Source organism: Chrysemys picta, chromosome 4 (assembly GCF_011386835.1).
Source record: "Chrysemys picta bellii isolate R12L10 chromosome 4, ASM1138683v2, whole genome shotgun sequence".
Lineage (NCBI taxonomy): Eukaryota > Metazoa > Chordata > Testudines > Emydidae > Chrysemys > Chrysemys picta.
Genome location: NC_088794.1, coordinates 67,684,206 through 67,700,413, shown reverse-complemented (window position 1 = coordinate 67,700,413; position 16,208 = coordinate 67,684,206). Strand labels below are relative to the sequence as shown.

General features: G+C 46.6%; 1 long non-coding RNA gene across 1 annotated transcript; it reads right to left on the bottom strand.

Annotated features, from left to right (window-relative positions):
• Nucleotides 1-250: 250 nt before the first annotated feature.
• On the bottom strand, nt 251-15,917 carry LOC135983080 (uncharacterized). The gene is made up of 3 exons (XR_010600571.1): nt 15,839-15,917; nt 8,096-8,221; nt 251-4,242 (listed from the first exon to the last, which is right to left on the bottom strand). It is a non-coding gene; the product is annotated as an uncharacterized LOC135983080 (long non-coding RNA).
• Between the last annotated feature and the right edge of the window lie 291 nt (nt 15,918-16,208).

The following is a 16,208-nucleotide window of genomic DNA, read 5'->3' as shown; positions in this document are numbered from 1 at the left end:
TGCTTTTGATAATGGAAATGATTGCTACACTTTACTGCCCACCACCTCCTTTTTTTCTCTCTTTTTTTAAGAGGCAAGTGCTTTTTTTTTTCCCTTAGAAATTCTGAGCTCTTCGCTGGTACACAAGACAAAGCCTTGATCCTGTCGCGCGTGCGCATGTGCACACATGCGCGCGCACACACACACACAAAAGCTGGGATTTTCAAAGGAGCCTTAGGCATCCAAAACCCATTAAATTTCAATAGGATTTCAAAAGAGCCTAAAAGATTTAGGCACTGAAGAACCTGGTCATGAGGACTGCAGCATGTGGCTATTACATGCACACATTTTTAGCAGGGATTCAAGATTGTGAGTAATCATAGCATCTTTTATTCAGATGGATCCCAAAACAGCTCTCCACACTCTACCAATTGAAAGTGTATGTAAGTCAGATAAATGTATACACTGCTGAGGTCCAGCCACTGCTAAGATAGAACTAAGAGTTTAGGACATCACATGAAGAATACTCCAGTATCTAGTTGTATCTGGAATACTTAGCCCATTCAAATAGTTATGTCTGAAATTCCCAAACTGAATGGAACATCCCTTCCCTGCTATAAAGAATCAAACTAAGACAAGGCAGAAAAAAACAAGACAGGACAATAGTTTAGAAAAAGCAGGGTGGGGATTAAGTTGAGGATGGAGGGGGTAAAGTGATGAGTTCAGAGGTAGCAAGGGAGTTGGAGGACAGAGGGAGCTAGACAGGAGATGAAGTAATGTCTTCTCATTCCCTTTTAAGCATCTGGCATTGGTCACTGTCAGAAGACAGGATGCTGGGCCAGATGGATGATTGGTCTGACCAAGTATGGCTGTTCTTATGCTCTTCTTAACAAAGAGTGTGTGGGTGCGAGATGTGACCTTGGCAAGCAGTAATTATTTTAATTTTGTTTTCATCCACGCTGAATACACTGATCTATTCAGTTAAATCAAATCTGATCTTATTTGCGTTCACTGGAGCTTCATCAAGGTGTTGCCCTACTGGTCAAAACAAGCCTCATATGTGTGCATACACACAGCCCAGGGCAGTGAATCTCAGTGTCCGGGGCAGCAGACTCAGGTTCACACTACTGTCCTAAAAATAGCTTTGTAGACATTGTGGCTCAGGCTGACGCTTGGGCTCTGAAGCCCACCTCCCTCCTTAGGTGTCAGAGCCCAGGCTGCAATGTCTACATGGCTATTTTTAACTCAGTAGTGTGAGCCCAAGTCTGTCCACACAGGATCTGAGATTCACTGCCACTCACTGAATGGACATATCCTTAAAGCTCAAAAGCTGTTACCTAGAAGGCTCCCTCTTGGTCTTGAAACAGTTCTAATGGCCTGCAGACTTATGTTTTTTAATAAGTATAAAAAGTAGGATTTAAGTGGTTCCAAGTAATAAAAGACAGAACAAAGTAAGTTACCACACAAAATCAAACTAAACACGCAAGTCTAAGCCTAATACATTAAGAAACTGAATACAGGTAAATCTCACCATCTGAGATGTTCCAATAAGCTTCTTTCACAGACTGGATTTCTTCCTAGTCCGGGCCCAATCCTTTTCAGACCAAGGTTGTAGTTTATGGCCTGGGTCCAGCAATCACTCACACCCCCGTAGTTACTGTCCTTTGTTCCAGTTTCTTTCAGGCACCTCTTTGGGGTGGAGAGGCCATCTCTTGAGCCAGTTAAAGACAAAATGGAGAGGCTTCCAGGGCCTTTTATATTCTCTCTCTTGTGGGCGGAAACCCCTTTGTTCTTCTGTACAAAATCACAGCAAAAGGATGGAGTTTGAGGCCACCTGGGCAAGTCACATATCCATGAATGATTCAGCTTTTTGCAGGCTGATACCATTGTTTACATGTTAGTTTGAACATTCCCAGGAAAGCTCAGATATGGATTGGCATCTCCCAAAGTCCATTGTCAGTTAAGCGTTTCTTGATTGGGCACTTACTCAGAATAGTCCTTTCTCAAGAAGCTGACAAAATGCTTCACTGATGCTACTTAGAATCAAACACATAGCCAATATTCATAACTTCAAATACAAAAATGATACACACATGTAGACAGCATAATCATAACCAGCAAATTACAACCTTCCCATAGATACCTTACTTAACCTCCCTTGTACAAGATTTGGTGCAACAATGATCTATATAGTTACAGTTCACGTCAATAACATCACAGAGGGTTTGTCCACATCTCCCATGAGATGTCCTGATGCGATTCAATCTGCACCAGTCTTTCCGACATAAATCAAAACTCAGTGGTTCTTCAACAGGATCAATGACAAGCTGTTTGTTTTGAGCGGTCAAAGTGCTCCATGTGACTCTCCATTGAGCCTCAGCATCAAAGTTTGGTGTAAGGATCTTGATATGGTTCCACAGAGGGGTGTGGGATTTTAATCACATCTTTGGCGGGTTCTGCAGGTCATGGTGCAGTGGGATCCTTGTATTTGCATTGACATGATTAAGAAAGCGAGATGTCTGAGCAGCTCTTATAATCTGTGCAGGCTGGATGTGTGATAGGACCAGGAGCCAGTCAACTGGAGTAGATTTGAGCATTCCTGACACTATGCGCATAGCATTATTGAGTTGAATGTCAAGGAGTTTAATGTGACTGCTATAACACCACACTGGTGCACAATATTCAGCTGCAGAATATACCAAGGCAATTGTTGTGGGTCATAAGGTCCATGTACTGGAGCCCCAAGATGTTCTGGCCAATTTTCTGATAAGCACGACATGAGACCTCACCTTATCGCACGTGTTCTCGAGGTGTTGTCGAAAGGTCAAACTCCAGTCCAGTGTAAAACCAAGATACTTTTGATTAGTTTTGTGACTGACGCTCTCACCGCAGAACTGCACATCAAGTTTGGTATTAGCCATTTTATTGTTCAGATGGAAAGCAGTTACCATGGTGTTGTTTTTTTTAAACTAGGCCTAAGTTTCCAGCATTGGGAATAATCAGTCATTGTGCTGGGATCTCAGGTTTGGGTGCAGCTGATAGTATGGAGGCTTGTATGCTGAACAGCTAGGGCAATATCAAGTGCATAGATGAATTTCCTTGACTCCGTCGCTGGTATAGCTGTGCTGTATAGATTAAAAAGTATTGGGGCCAAGACAGAGCCCTGAGGGATGCCCGAGTTAAGAGTTCTTGGTCTACTGATCTGGCCATTAATATGTTCCTTAGAGCAGCAGTCTCCAGTCATTGCCGCCAAGAGGCAGATCGTTTGCCAGCAATGAATGATGCGGGAGATCTTGAGGAGGAAGCCCAGTCTCCAGACAGTGTCATATGCCAAGGACAGATCAATAAGGGCAATTTCTGTCTTCAACGTACATTGGAATCCTGTCTCAATGGGGCTGGTAAGTGAAGCTACTTGGTCACAGCAGTTTCTCTTCAGGCAAATCCTGCCTGCTTCACTGGGAGGCTGTCTTCAATAATATCAGACAGACAGTGGAGCAGCACCCGTTCCATGAACTTGCTAGTGGTTGAGAGGAGAGAGATGGGGCGATAGCTGGCTGTGTCCTCTGAGGGTCTCCCAGGCTTCAGTAGGGCAACCACTGTTGCCTGTTGACAGCTTGTTGGCACTTCTCCGGTTCTATGCATGGCAGTAAAAAGCACCACCAGCCATTCCCGTCCCCATCTCCCCAGATTCTTGGAAAAACTCTGGAAGAATGCCATCAACCCCTGCAGCTTTCCGACTTTTGGTTTCCAACAGTGCAACATTGATCTCCTCAACAGAATATGGGGAAGAGAATGGGGATTCCTCTGGGCATTGTTGAAGGTTTCTGCGGAGTTCCCACTGGACCGCCTGGCATGTAATCTTGTCTGTCGGCATCTTGTTGTTAGAAAGAAGATGAGAGGCAACAGCATTTGCTGTCACCTTTGCTTAGTTGCCGCTCTTTTCATATTTCCTCAGGAGAGACTCAGCTTCTTTTGTCCAGCAGGGGGTGAAAGACTTGCGGTGACAATGTGGGGTGTACTTCTTAGCGGTCGATTTTAGGATGTTTGTAAAACGACCGAAGTTTCTAGATATCGGTTTGAGCCATGGGATCAGAGATTCTGTTTCTCAAGTGTAGGCGGGCCAGTCAGCATTGTGGAAATTCCAACACTGCTTTGGCACAGACTGCAGAAGAGGCCCTTCCAGGGCAATCTGGAGGATGATTGGGTGATGTTGGCTATGTGTGAAGTGGCTCAGCATGGTTCTTGTGGTGGCCAGTGGGACACCTGCACAATTACAGATCACAAAACACAGGTCAGAGTTGTGATTCATTGTCCACCTCACAGACCGAAAAGATCCAGATTGCTTTGGATCATAGAGCAAATGGAGGTCTTCAAGGGAGGCCCATTCTGTGATCTGTGCCCCAACTGTGTCATTTGAGCAGTATCCCCAGTCTTTGTGATGGCTGTTAAAGTCACCTATGTAGATGGCTGGATGAGGAAGGGAAGGGAAGATAGGATCAGGCCACATGATGTTAGGTGGCTTGTATATGTTTACTATAATGATGTCCCTAAATCTAACTATGTTGATCTCTCTTCCACTGGTTGATGATTCCTCCAGAACTTCCACATCCTCTAATCGATTTTGCATGTACACTGCTAACTTTGGGTGTATGCCCTGTGACAAAGTTCCTCCACTATCTTGGTGGGTCCTGCGCTTATTGGCGGATTTTCTTGCCTCAGAGATTCACCATGTGGGTTGGGGAACAGCCCAGAGACCTTCCCCTCTGGGAAAACCCACAGTCCAAGTCAATTGGGAGGTTTGGGGGGAACCCAGGCCCGCCCTCTACTCTGGGTTCCAGCCCAGGGCCCTGTGGATTGCAGCTGTCTATAGTGCCTCCTGTAACAGCTGCATGACAGCTACAACTCCCTGGGCTACTTCCCCATGGCCTCCTCCAAACACTTTCCTTATTCTCACCACAGGACCTTCCTCCTAGTGTCTGATAACGCTTGTGCTCCTCAGTCCTCCAGCAGCACACCCTCTCACTCTCAGCTCCTTGCGCCTCTTTCTCCCAGCTCCTCACACTCCCACCACAAACTGAAGTGAGCTCCTTTTTAAAACCCAGGTGCCCTGATTAGCCTGCCTTAATTGATTCTAAAAGCTTCTTCTTCGAGAGATGTCCCTGTGGGTGCTCCACTCCAGGTGTTGGTGCGTCCCTGCGCCTTTGTTCGGAGATTTTTTTGCAGCAGTACTCGTACTGGCCACGCATGCGCAGAGGCTGCCCCCCGCTGTGAGTCTAGGTTAATAGTATGCATGTGTGGCCGGTCTCCTCAGTTCCTTCTCTACAACGGAGGCTACCCCAACTCCGAAGTAGAGGGGAGGAGGATTGGTAGTGGAGCACCCACAGGGACACTCATCTCGAAGAAAGTCAGTTACTGCACAGGGTGAGTAACCTCTTCTTCTTTGAGAGAGATGTCCCTGTGAGTGCTCCACTCCAGGTGTTGGTGCGTCCCTGCACCTTTGCTCAGAGGAGGAGTGATCATATTTTGCAAGGACTGCAGTATAATTAGCTATATGAAATTGTAGGGTCGAGGATGCATATACTTTATGACCCAAGAGGTCCAAGCATTTACTGTCCTTGTTGGCTGGGTTGGACCGGGAATATTGTTGTTTGGCCCTTTGGTTCGCTGCATCTACTACCAGTGAGTTTGGCGCCGGGTGGGTAAAAAGGAATTCAGAGCCCTTTGAAGGGATAAAGTACTTCCTGTCCGCTTGTTTACAGGTAGGTAGGCTTGTAGCCGAAGTCTGCCAGATGGACTTAGCGGGTTCTAAAAGGGCTACGTTGATAGGTAATGCCACCCTAGAGGAAGAAGAGGGCTGTAGGATGTCCGTTAGCTCATGCTGTTGTTCAGTGACTTCCTCCAAGTTAATTCTCAAGTCACTGGCAACTCTTTTGAAGAGGTCTTGGAATTTTGCGTAGTCATCCGACGGTGTTGGAGGAAGGGGAAGTAAGGCTTCTTCAGGCATTACCTCCGGCTCTGCTGGAATAGGAGCAGGACTAGGTTGATCCTGGAAGTGTGACGGTGCTGCCAGGTGTCTTGTGTCACTGGCAGATTCGTCAGGTGGTGGCACCAGACCAGTGTTGCGCCTGGTCAAGTTGCCGTAGCGCACGTGTTCTCGAGGGTACGATGCCCATGGTGTCCAATATTGCCATGGTGGTGGGTAGGGCATAGGTGGTGCCATCCAGGGGTTCACCCCCCAGGGGGGCAGGATCCTGAGAATAGGATGAGGTAGTTTTTCTATAACCTCTATTGACTGGGGTCTGGGAGTGGGAGTCTTGATATGGAGAAAAAACTTCCTGTGGATCAGTTTCCTCCTCACTGGAGGAAGGCTGTTCAGATCCTGACTCAGGAATTGGAGAAAAACAGGCATTCATCAGGGGAGACTGCAGGCTAGGTGATACCAATAGATCTGCTGTCTGAGTAAATTGAAATGGTGAGGCTCCTCCGTGAGGTGAAAGCTGTGCAGGGGGAGGTTGCCATGAGGGAACATTCCTCTGAGCAGGGGTTTTGCTTGTGATCTCCCTGTCAGTCTGCTCCGCGGTTGTCGGTGCCGCGGTCGGTGCCGGGCGGGCAACATCAGCCTGCAGGGGATCAGGCATGTTGTGAAATGTCGACACCGCATCCGTCGCGGTGCCGAACAGTGCCATAAGAGAAGCAGGCAACTGAAAGCCTGAAGCCGCGGCACCGGAGCTTTGCACCGCCGCCGCAGCCTCAGGCGGCTTTCGCGCAGTTCCTGAGGAGCCCGGCTCATCAAAGTTGCTGAGGCGAGGAAACACAGGCAGGGAGACTGTTGATCTGCCTGAAGAAATCTTGTGCCTCATAACCTTCTTTGGTGAAGAAGGCTGCTCTTTCTTTGTAGATTTTTTCAGTTTTTTTGAGGCAGGGGGGCTGTGGCGGGCAGCGGAACCGGATTCAGCACCTGGGTCTGAAACTGACCCGATAGACTTTTGCAGGAGGAGCAGTTTAAGTCTAAGCTCCCTGTCCTTCTGTGCCCTGGAACTAAGTTTGCTGCAGTGGGCACATTTTTGAGGAATGTGGGCTTCCCCCAAACATTTTATACACTGTGAGTGGCCATCTGACAGCGGGATAGCCTCCTTACATGTAGAACAGCGCTTGAAGCCTGTGGAGCCAGGCATGGCCGAAGCGGCTGCGGCTGACAGAAACCACTTTTTTTTTGTAACAGATAAAAGAGGTAATTAACTAAACTAACAACGAACTAACAACAAACTAACTACTAGAAGGGTAATTGTAGCAAGAGTGAGGGATTTCCTAACGAGTCTGCTGAGCTCCGTCTCAGGCCGGGGACAGTAGAGAAGGAACTGAGGAGACCAGCCACGCATGCGTACTATTAACCTAGACTCACAGCGGGGGGCAGCCTCTGCGCATGCGTGGCCGGTACGAGTACTGCTGCAAAAAATCTCCGAGCAAAGGCGCAGGGACGCACCAACACCTGGAGTGGAGCACCTACAGGGACAAGAAGAACCCATGTTTTGGATGGTTGACAGCAGCGATTTTGGTATAGCTATAGATTTTATGTCTGGTAGCTTTATCTTCTTCTTTCATGTGTGTTTCTTGGAGGGCCACAATTCAATGTGATGGTCTTTGAAGGTCCTTGAGAGGTAATCTGCTTTTTCCCTGGACATCCCTTCTACATTAAGTTGATATCTTCAGAGGACTGGCCCAACTGTTCTTTTTTTGGTCCTGAAAACGGTGGTTTGAGGAAGTATACTCATTGCTACATTCACTGGGAGGTTGGTAAAGTGATGTCCAGTGGCCAGTTGACAACACTGGTATGTTGGTGGATTTGCACAAAACACAGAGCACAAAAAACATCAGCACTTAACAGAAGCACCACGTGAAGATTGTCATCTTGCTCCCTTGGGGGACACTGGGAGTATCCCAACATAGCTACACCACTGCAAGCCCCTAGCATGGTTGCACTGCACCAGAGTGAAATGACCTGCACTAGTGCAGGCTTATCGTGGTTTCAGAGATCCCATAGCACCTTTTACTAGTGTAAGGTTTTAACTGTGGTGTCCTGGCCACCTCCAAATGTGTATAATTAAATCCTTCTTACCTTCACTCCCCTGGATTAAGCTGCTGTTGTGCCCTAACAAACTGTCACATTCTACCCCAAAGGAGCCACATTCATTCCATTGATGGGTGAAAGGATTCATATATCACATGGTGGTTGTAAAGCCCTCTGGAATAAATAGAAGATGTTATCATTAATTATTAAACTCTCAAGGAAAGCAAGCCTGAAACCAAAACATTACAAATTCTGACACCTAGCTCATGGGAAATGCATGCACAGCTGAAACCTAAGGCAGTGTTCAGAATGATATTGTAAGAGATGATTCTGTTGCTAACCTGAGCCCTGGAGACCACCACAGACACATGTGTATCTGCTTCTGTACGCACTCCACCACAGGCTTAGGTTTGAAGGAACCTATTATTGTGCTTGTTACCCTACTTTTTATGGCAGAGACATTGGCTTTAAGCTTAGGCCTGGCTGCCACTCCCACTTCTTCTATTTCCTCTCCACAGTAACCACAATCACTAGGCTGACCCAGGCATAAATATGACTCCAAAACACATGGTGCAGCTGTTGCTTCTCCACACGCCCAATCCCAGCAGTGCAGGAAGAATGCTGTAGTTGCCACCACTGGTGTTTCAGCGCTGTCTGCCTCTTTTACGAGAGGCTAGATGACTCGAGGAAATGGTAATAGGATATAAAACACTGTCTCAAAATCACTTTTCTACATGCTTCTAACTGAGCTTCCCTCTTCCCTTGACATCAGTCTGGGGCTGCAATAATTGCAGAACAAGGCTGGCTGCTTTATTATTTGTTTGTAATGTAGTAACGTTTAGAAGCCCCAGCCAAAACCAGGACCCGATTGTGCTGGTCACAGTTTTAATACATATTAAGAGGCAGCCTCTGCCATCAAAAACTTACCATCTAAATAGAGAAGACTGATGGTCAGATTAAAAAAGGGGATAATTTCCTATTATGGGAAGTAAGAAACTTGCCCAACATCAAATAAGGAGTCTGTGGCAAAGCCAGGATTTGAATCTGTATCTCCTGCATCCCAGTCCCATGCATTCGTCACAAGCCCTTCCTTCCTTCCTTCCTTCCTTTCGAACCTTTGTATTATGATCTCTACCACAGATGTCCAGTAGGGTTTGAACCCAAGAACTTCAGCACCAAAACATAGGCCTCAAACACTTACACTGAAGAAGTGACTTCATTAGCGTGCAGCAGTAGTGGACTCTTATCCTCTGTGCAGACTAGCCATAGCACAGGGTACATGCTTCATTGGTGCTTCAGCTGAGTGATTTGAGTTAGTTCAATTACTGAAGTAGAGATATCCACATCACACCTGGCACTCTTATTGGAAGTTTCAGCAAAAACTGAAACTGCACTGGGGCCCAGCCAAAAAATGCAGAGACAGCAGAGCTCAGGTGCAGTCATAAATCAGACCCTCTATATCTACACAAGATCCCTAGACAGGACAGAAGGAAACAGCTAAAAACATCATGCCATTTTCTGAGTGGATCAGAGGATAATACCATCTATGAAAAATGGGAATAATGATACTTACCTTTGTATAGAAATTCATTAACTAGGATGAGAAGATCATATAAATCCCAAATATTAGGCCTGTAATTGAGCTAACAAAATATTTCCCAGCTTGCCAATTCCCTATCAGAATACCCAGTATCACCTTACAGAAGGATACCAGTCCCAGGGAAAACCCACCAATAGGCTCAACTTCCCAGGGTCATAACACACACTGGGCCAAATTCTGAGAGGCACTGAGTACTTGCAACACCTATTGATTTCAATATGGGTGCTCAGCACATCTTAGGACCAGGCCAAAGTTAAGAGAAACCTCCAACAAAGACATTCATTTTTGACCACTCCCTAAACAAGACAATACTAGCGCTCTAAACAGGTCCCTACTGTCAGTGCCTTCTCTAGAGAATTCACACAAATCTTTTCCTAGCCCATATTAAATCAGAGGACCCGACAGCCATGGGATCCCATTAATTGCAACTCTTATGGTATGTAATCTAAAGCTAATCTACACTCCCTTCGTTTTAGAGTTTAAGCAAAATAATTAGATATCTGTGCTTCTTTCTAGAAACTACAGTCTAAGAAGAAAGAATGGAATTCCTCCCCCATTTTTTTTTGAAGGTTTAGAAGAGCCATATAATTTCCTTTACAGTCATTAGGAAGTGATGCTGTTTTGCAACAAATGCTGAAGAAAAGCTAGGTTGTGTTCTCAGACCTTTCATATAGTCAAGCAGCTCAGGATCATGGTGCAAATGTTATAAAAGGAGTACAATGCTATTTTGCATCCCAGTTCCCCCTGGAGCCCTGTACATTCTTTTCAGTTTTGTCGAGGGGATAATAAACAATAGCTTTCTTCCCATTAGCTACACTGTCTCCCCCCATGTGCCTGATTCTGACCAACAAGTCTGGCCCTTAGTGTACAATAGCTCATTTACTGCCGAGCCCAGGCAGCGGCCTGCTGAAAGCACATAGCAAAATATTTCTTCTGCTCTCTTCCCGGACTTCTTAAACTCTAGGTGACCCAGAATAAAATCCATTTTAATGGGGCCTCAGTTAAACTACTCAACTGAGTCCTTGTTGAACTGGTCAACATCATGCAGAAATTAAAAGCACACATCCTTGTTTTCTCCTTAGAGTCTGGATTCTTAACTTTACCTTCCTTGGACAGATAGGAAAGAGGAAATAATTTTATCACCTCTAATCCTCACTTCATAATAGAGCTGCCCAAAGATTATTCAAATAATATTGCCATTATTCATTAAATAATGGTTAGTTGTCAGCTTGTGTCATATTCAGCATTCAGCCTGTGTCATAGCTGGTCAGATCCTGTTAGTCCACTGACTAAATTATTCAACAAATTCCTGTGATATTGGCTGAATAATTTATTTAATGAATAATTTATTCTGCTATTGAACCAAATCCAGGTGGCAGCAACTGGGGTTGAGAGATTATTAAACCCTCTCTTCACTCTTGTTTGAACACCAATCGTAGCATATTTTAATGTTGTTTTGTTACAATGGCTTTCAAGCAAGACGTATCCCAACATGCGTAACAGAGGTGAATGAGTCAGTCACAAAGTTAAAGAATATTAGCGGGAGAGAGAAATTCAGAAGTACAAGCAAGGGAGGGGATGTTTTAAGATGAGATGCAGTTTAGAGTCAATGAGGAATCTGGGAGGTAGTTCCAGAGAGCAGGAGCTGCCGAGGAGAAGGCTGTCACACAGCTGGTGAGGCTGAGGCCTTGTCTACACTAGAAAGTTTTTCCAGCTTTAACTACACTGGTGTAGTTAAATAAAACTGTCCTAATGCGTATGCAGTTACATTGCTATCAAAGTGCTTATAACAGTCTAGCTTATGCTGGCTTAGAAAACAACATAAATTATGTCAATCAAAGGCACAGTTATACCAGTGTAACTGTGTTCACAATAGGGCTTATGCCAGTAAATATAGTCTTTAAAAAAAAAATTGCCCTCTAATGACATAGCTATATTGATGCAGATTTCTAGAGCAGCCCAGATCTGAGTGAAGAGACAGTGAAAAGTCTGGTGAAAGGAGTAGAGAGACAAGTTCCACGAGGTCAGTTGGAGGACATCCATGAGGATTTTTAAAAACAGGAAGGTCAACTTTTAACTGTATTCTCTAATGCGCAGGGAACCATCACCAATTTTCCACAGATTACTGGGAGCTTCATGTTCTATCCATGACGCTTGTGACCCTCCACAGATAGTTAAAGGAGAAAATCTCTTTTCCTGAAACCACAAGAGAGCCTTGACCAGGTCTTCACCCCTTACTTAGACTCAAATCCAATGTGTTTTGTCCATATGATGATAACAAGCATGTCCAAGTTGTTCTTAATACCAGTGGAAAGTAGAAGTTCTCTCTCTCTTTGTGCATAGAAGTCCCAGCACCTTTTATTTAATCTCTTATTTCAGCCTGATGTTTTGCTGAGAAAAGCCAGAGTTATTACAGTAGATTAATTTATTATTTTGTCTAAACTGCGCTTTCCCTGGGCAACTGAGCTAAATCCTGCTCAACCGTATTGCTGATCTAGCAAGTTTGAGGCCAAGCGATGGAATGAATGTATGTGGGATGAATGTATGTGGGATAGATAAATCTTCTTCAGAAACCTGTAGCGTTATTAGGATCATGAGGTCTATTTCCCACAATCAGCTTTCTGTGACTGTGGGATGTGCAGTACATTGGTGAAAGGCTCTCCTTCCCATCATCTTCTGTAGCGTCTATGAAAATTCTTCAGCCTTTCATCAGTTATTAGCCATATTCATGTGAGGGGGATGGATTTGCACAATCAGACTTTAGAACTTCTGTAGACACTAGTCTGTTAGTGGAGCATGAAGAGATTAAATCACTCCCCTGTTCTACTCATTAGCATGGTCTTTCTTTCAGGGCATCACATCCAATTGCTTACAGGAGGCTGTAGAACTGTGGGGTTTAAAGTAATAAATTGCATTGTACGTTGACCTAAATCAGTCATGCCATGTGGCCTCCCACTCATCTCCTGTGTTTCAAGGAGAGATTAGCTGCTAGATTATGTACCAATTCACAGCTACATAAAACATACATCCTTTATGCTAAAATTCAGCTTCCATGTAGACATCTAAATGAAATGGCCATATTTTCAAAAGTCCCCAGCAACTGTGTTTTGAAAATCTGACCACTTTGTTTAGGTTCCTAAATGTCAGGTCAGCTCTTCTGAAAATTTGCAATGTACAGACAACAGACACAGAGCTCCCTTTAATATTAGTAGGACTTGTGAATTTAAACCACCATATATGTTGCTGAAATTTAGTCCTGCTTGGTATCTTTACTGTATCCCTCTTATCTGGAACCATGATCTTAATCACCTTTTACATGGAGTTATTCTAGATTTGTTGTACAGATTTTACCTAGAGGGGTTATAAACTATTTCATAACAACTACCCCGGCAGCAAGACAAACACCATTTTGAATGATGAGCTATAACTGGGGCTTGAAGGGTCAGCATTTTCACCAACAGGGACTCCCTTTCACACTCCTTGTATTTATTTATCAAACTAATTATTGGACTTTGCTTCAACAAAGAGCACTGTGTTCCCCCACTCCTGCCTCTGTTTTGAATCCTGGCCACTATGAAATTTGATGTCATATAGAAACAACTGGCTCCACTTAAGAAAATGCAGGGTTACTACAACACTAGCTGGGCTGTGTTTTCTGTTTCTTTTCCCCCCCTACATAACTTAGATTTATTATATTTAGGTTAAATAGCCACAGTCCTTAAAATAAAATAAGACGTTTGTCTCCTTCTACATGCTTTGTCTAAAACTGATCACAGTCCTCCATCTTTGTGAACTTTACAACTTGTTGGATTTTACTTGAAATGTGTCTTTCTATTCTTAAAAGCCAAAGCCATGAAAAAATAACTGAAACCAAATGCCATGTCATCAGGGCCAACCATAACACATGGGAGCCCTAAAATAACAGGAGAGATACTGCGGTAATGCCTGACCTTCTGAACTGTACATATGGGTTGAAGCAGAACAGCCTATATTCATTTCTTAAATGGGGCATACTAATAGTTTATTTGTAATGTAGAAGAACCCAGTTTATAGAGTCATGATTTTAAAACTGCAGGGACTTGCTTTAGATGCCAGAAATGACATCACCTTTTGGAATAAACTTAAACAGGGTCACAGTTGAACTTTATTAACTAATATGGTCAAAAAGCAAACCTCTTCAGCAGTATGGCAGGCATGTTTAATGGTTCCACTCATCCCCTGCTTCTTCTCTCACATTTTTGCTTCAGAAAGGAAGGTGTACTGACTGACTTGCAACTCTGACTATCTTTGAAAAATTGAGTTATTTGGACCAGCCTGACTCTAGCTGACTCATTTAAACCCACATAAGCAACCCAGTTCCAGCAAGAAATGCCTTCTGCAGGTATGCCCTCAGCTGTGCTCAATGCTGTGGACCTAATCCTTACTTGGGAAAACTCTTATTGATTAAGGGTCTGATCCTCCAGATGGGAGGCAGGTGAATATATCAGGCCAGATGTGTCAATTTGCTTCCAGTGGGCTAAGCAGGAAAATGATATTATTGTTATTGGCAAAGATCACTGTAGCCTTCATTACAGCATGCAAATGATAAAGCTATTAGAAAGCTTACTGACGTGAAACAATGAGGATACAGTAAGAAGGAATGTTGTTGACAAAATCAACAATTTTAGCCAACAAAAGAATGACAATGTATCAAAACAATGATCATGGCTATTTTTTTGGAAACAGGGAATCAGGCTATGTATTAGATCAATAATAAGGCTCATAAATGTTACTACAGACTAACAATACTGGCAGGGCCAGTGCAACCTATTAGGAGACCTAGGCGGTCACCTACAGCGCCAGCATTTGGGGGGTGGCATTTTCTTCGGCGGCGGCCAGATCATCAGCCGCCCCCGGTCATCATCAGCATTTAGGCAGAGGGAGCTGGGGCAGGGGGTGCGGGAAGGGCCGCCTGCAGCAAGTAAGGGGGGGTGGCACACGCAGGGGAACTCCCAGCCCCAGCTCACCTCGCCTCCTCCCCTGAACATGCCGCCTGGCTCTGCTTCTCTCCCTCCCAGGCTTGTGGCGCTAAACAGCTGATTGGCACCGCAAGCCTGGGAGGTGGGAGAAGTGGAGCAGCGACGGCATGCTCGGGGAGGAGGCGGAGCAGAGGTGAGCTGGGGTGGGGAGCTGCTGCACAGCTCCTCGGATGGGAGGAGCCGTCATGGGAGAGGCGCCTCAGGGGGGGGGTGGGGAGCTGCCGCGGGGGGGGGGTGCCTCAGGGCGGGTGGGGACCTGCCGCAGGGCTCAAGCAGGGGGCAGAGCAGAGGTGAGCTGGGGTGGAGAGCTGCCGCATGGCTCCCCGGGCGGGGGGGGGGGCGGAGCTGCCACGGGAGAGGCGCCTCAGGTCGGGGGGGGGGAAGCTGCCATGGGGGAGGTGCCTCAGGGCAGGGAGGGGGGTGGAGAGCTGCCGTGGGGCTCAGGGAGGGGACGGCGCAGAGGTGAGCTTGGGTGGGGAGCTGCCGCACAGCTTCCCGGGCCGGGGGGGGGTGGGGAGCTGCCACTGGGGGGGGGCACCTCAGGTTGGAGGGGGGGGTGGGGAGCTGCCGCGGGGGGGGGGCGCCTCAGGGCAGGGGGGGCGGGGAGCTGCTGCAGGGCTCGGGGAGGTGGAAGGGCACAAGGTAGAAGTTTCGCCTAGGGCACAAAACATCTTTGCACTGGCCCTGATTACTGGGTATGAACACAATCAACAGCTTTCCTTTACACTAAACCAGAGTGGGCAAACTTTTTGGCTTGAGGGCCACATCAGGGTACGAAAGTGTATGGAGGGCCGGATAGGGAAGGCTGTGCCCCCCAGACAGCCTGGCCCCTGCCCCCTATCCACCCCCTCCCACTTTCCACCCCCTGACTATCCCCTTCAGAATCCCCCCTCCCATATAACCCCCCCTCCGCTCCTTGTCCCCTGACCGCCCCCCGGGACCCCACCCCCTATCCAACCCCCCACTCCCTGTCCCCTGACTGCCCCAACCCCTATCCACACCCCCGCCCCGACAGGCCCGTCCGGGAACCCACTCCCTATCCAATCCCCCCTGTTCTTCATCCCCTGCCCCCCCAAACCTCTGCCCCATCCAATCACCCCCTTCTTTCTGTCTCCTGACTACCCCCCAGGACCCCCTGCCCCATATCCAACCCCCCAGCCCCAGCCCCCTTACCATGCCGCTCAGAGCAGCACATCTGGAGCCGCTCCTCCCGGCTGGAGCCAGACATGCTGCCGCGCTGCAGCCCTGTCGCCCAGAGTGCTGCCTGCGTGGCTGCAGGGGAGGGGGGACAGCAGGGGAGGGGGGACAGCAGGGGAGGGACTGGGGGCTAGCTGCCCCGCCAGGAGCTCAGGGGCCGGGCAGGACAGTCCCACAGGCCAGCTGTGGCCCACGGGCTGTAGTTTGCCCACCTCTGCACCAAACACTTAAGATGAAATTTTGACCCAACTGAAGTCAATGAGAGTTTTACTATTTTCTTTATAGGCATTGTGATTTCACTCCTTATATAGGATTTGCTTCATTATATATTAATTTCTTAAGAGTT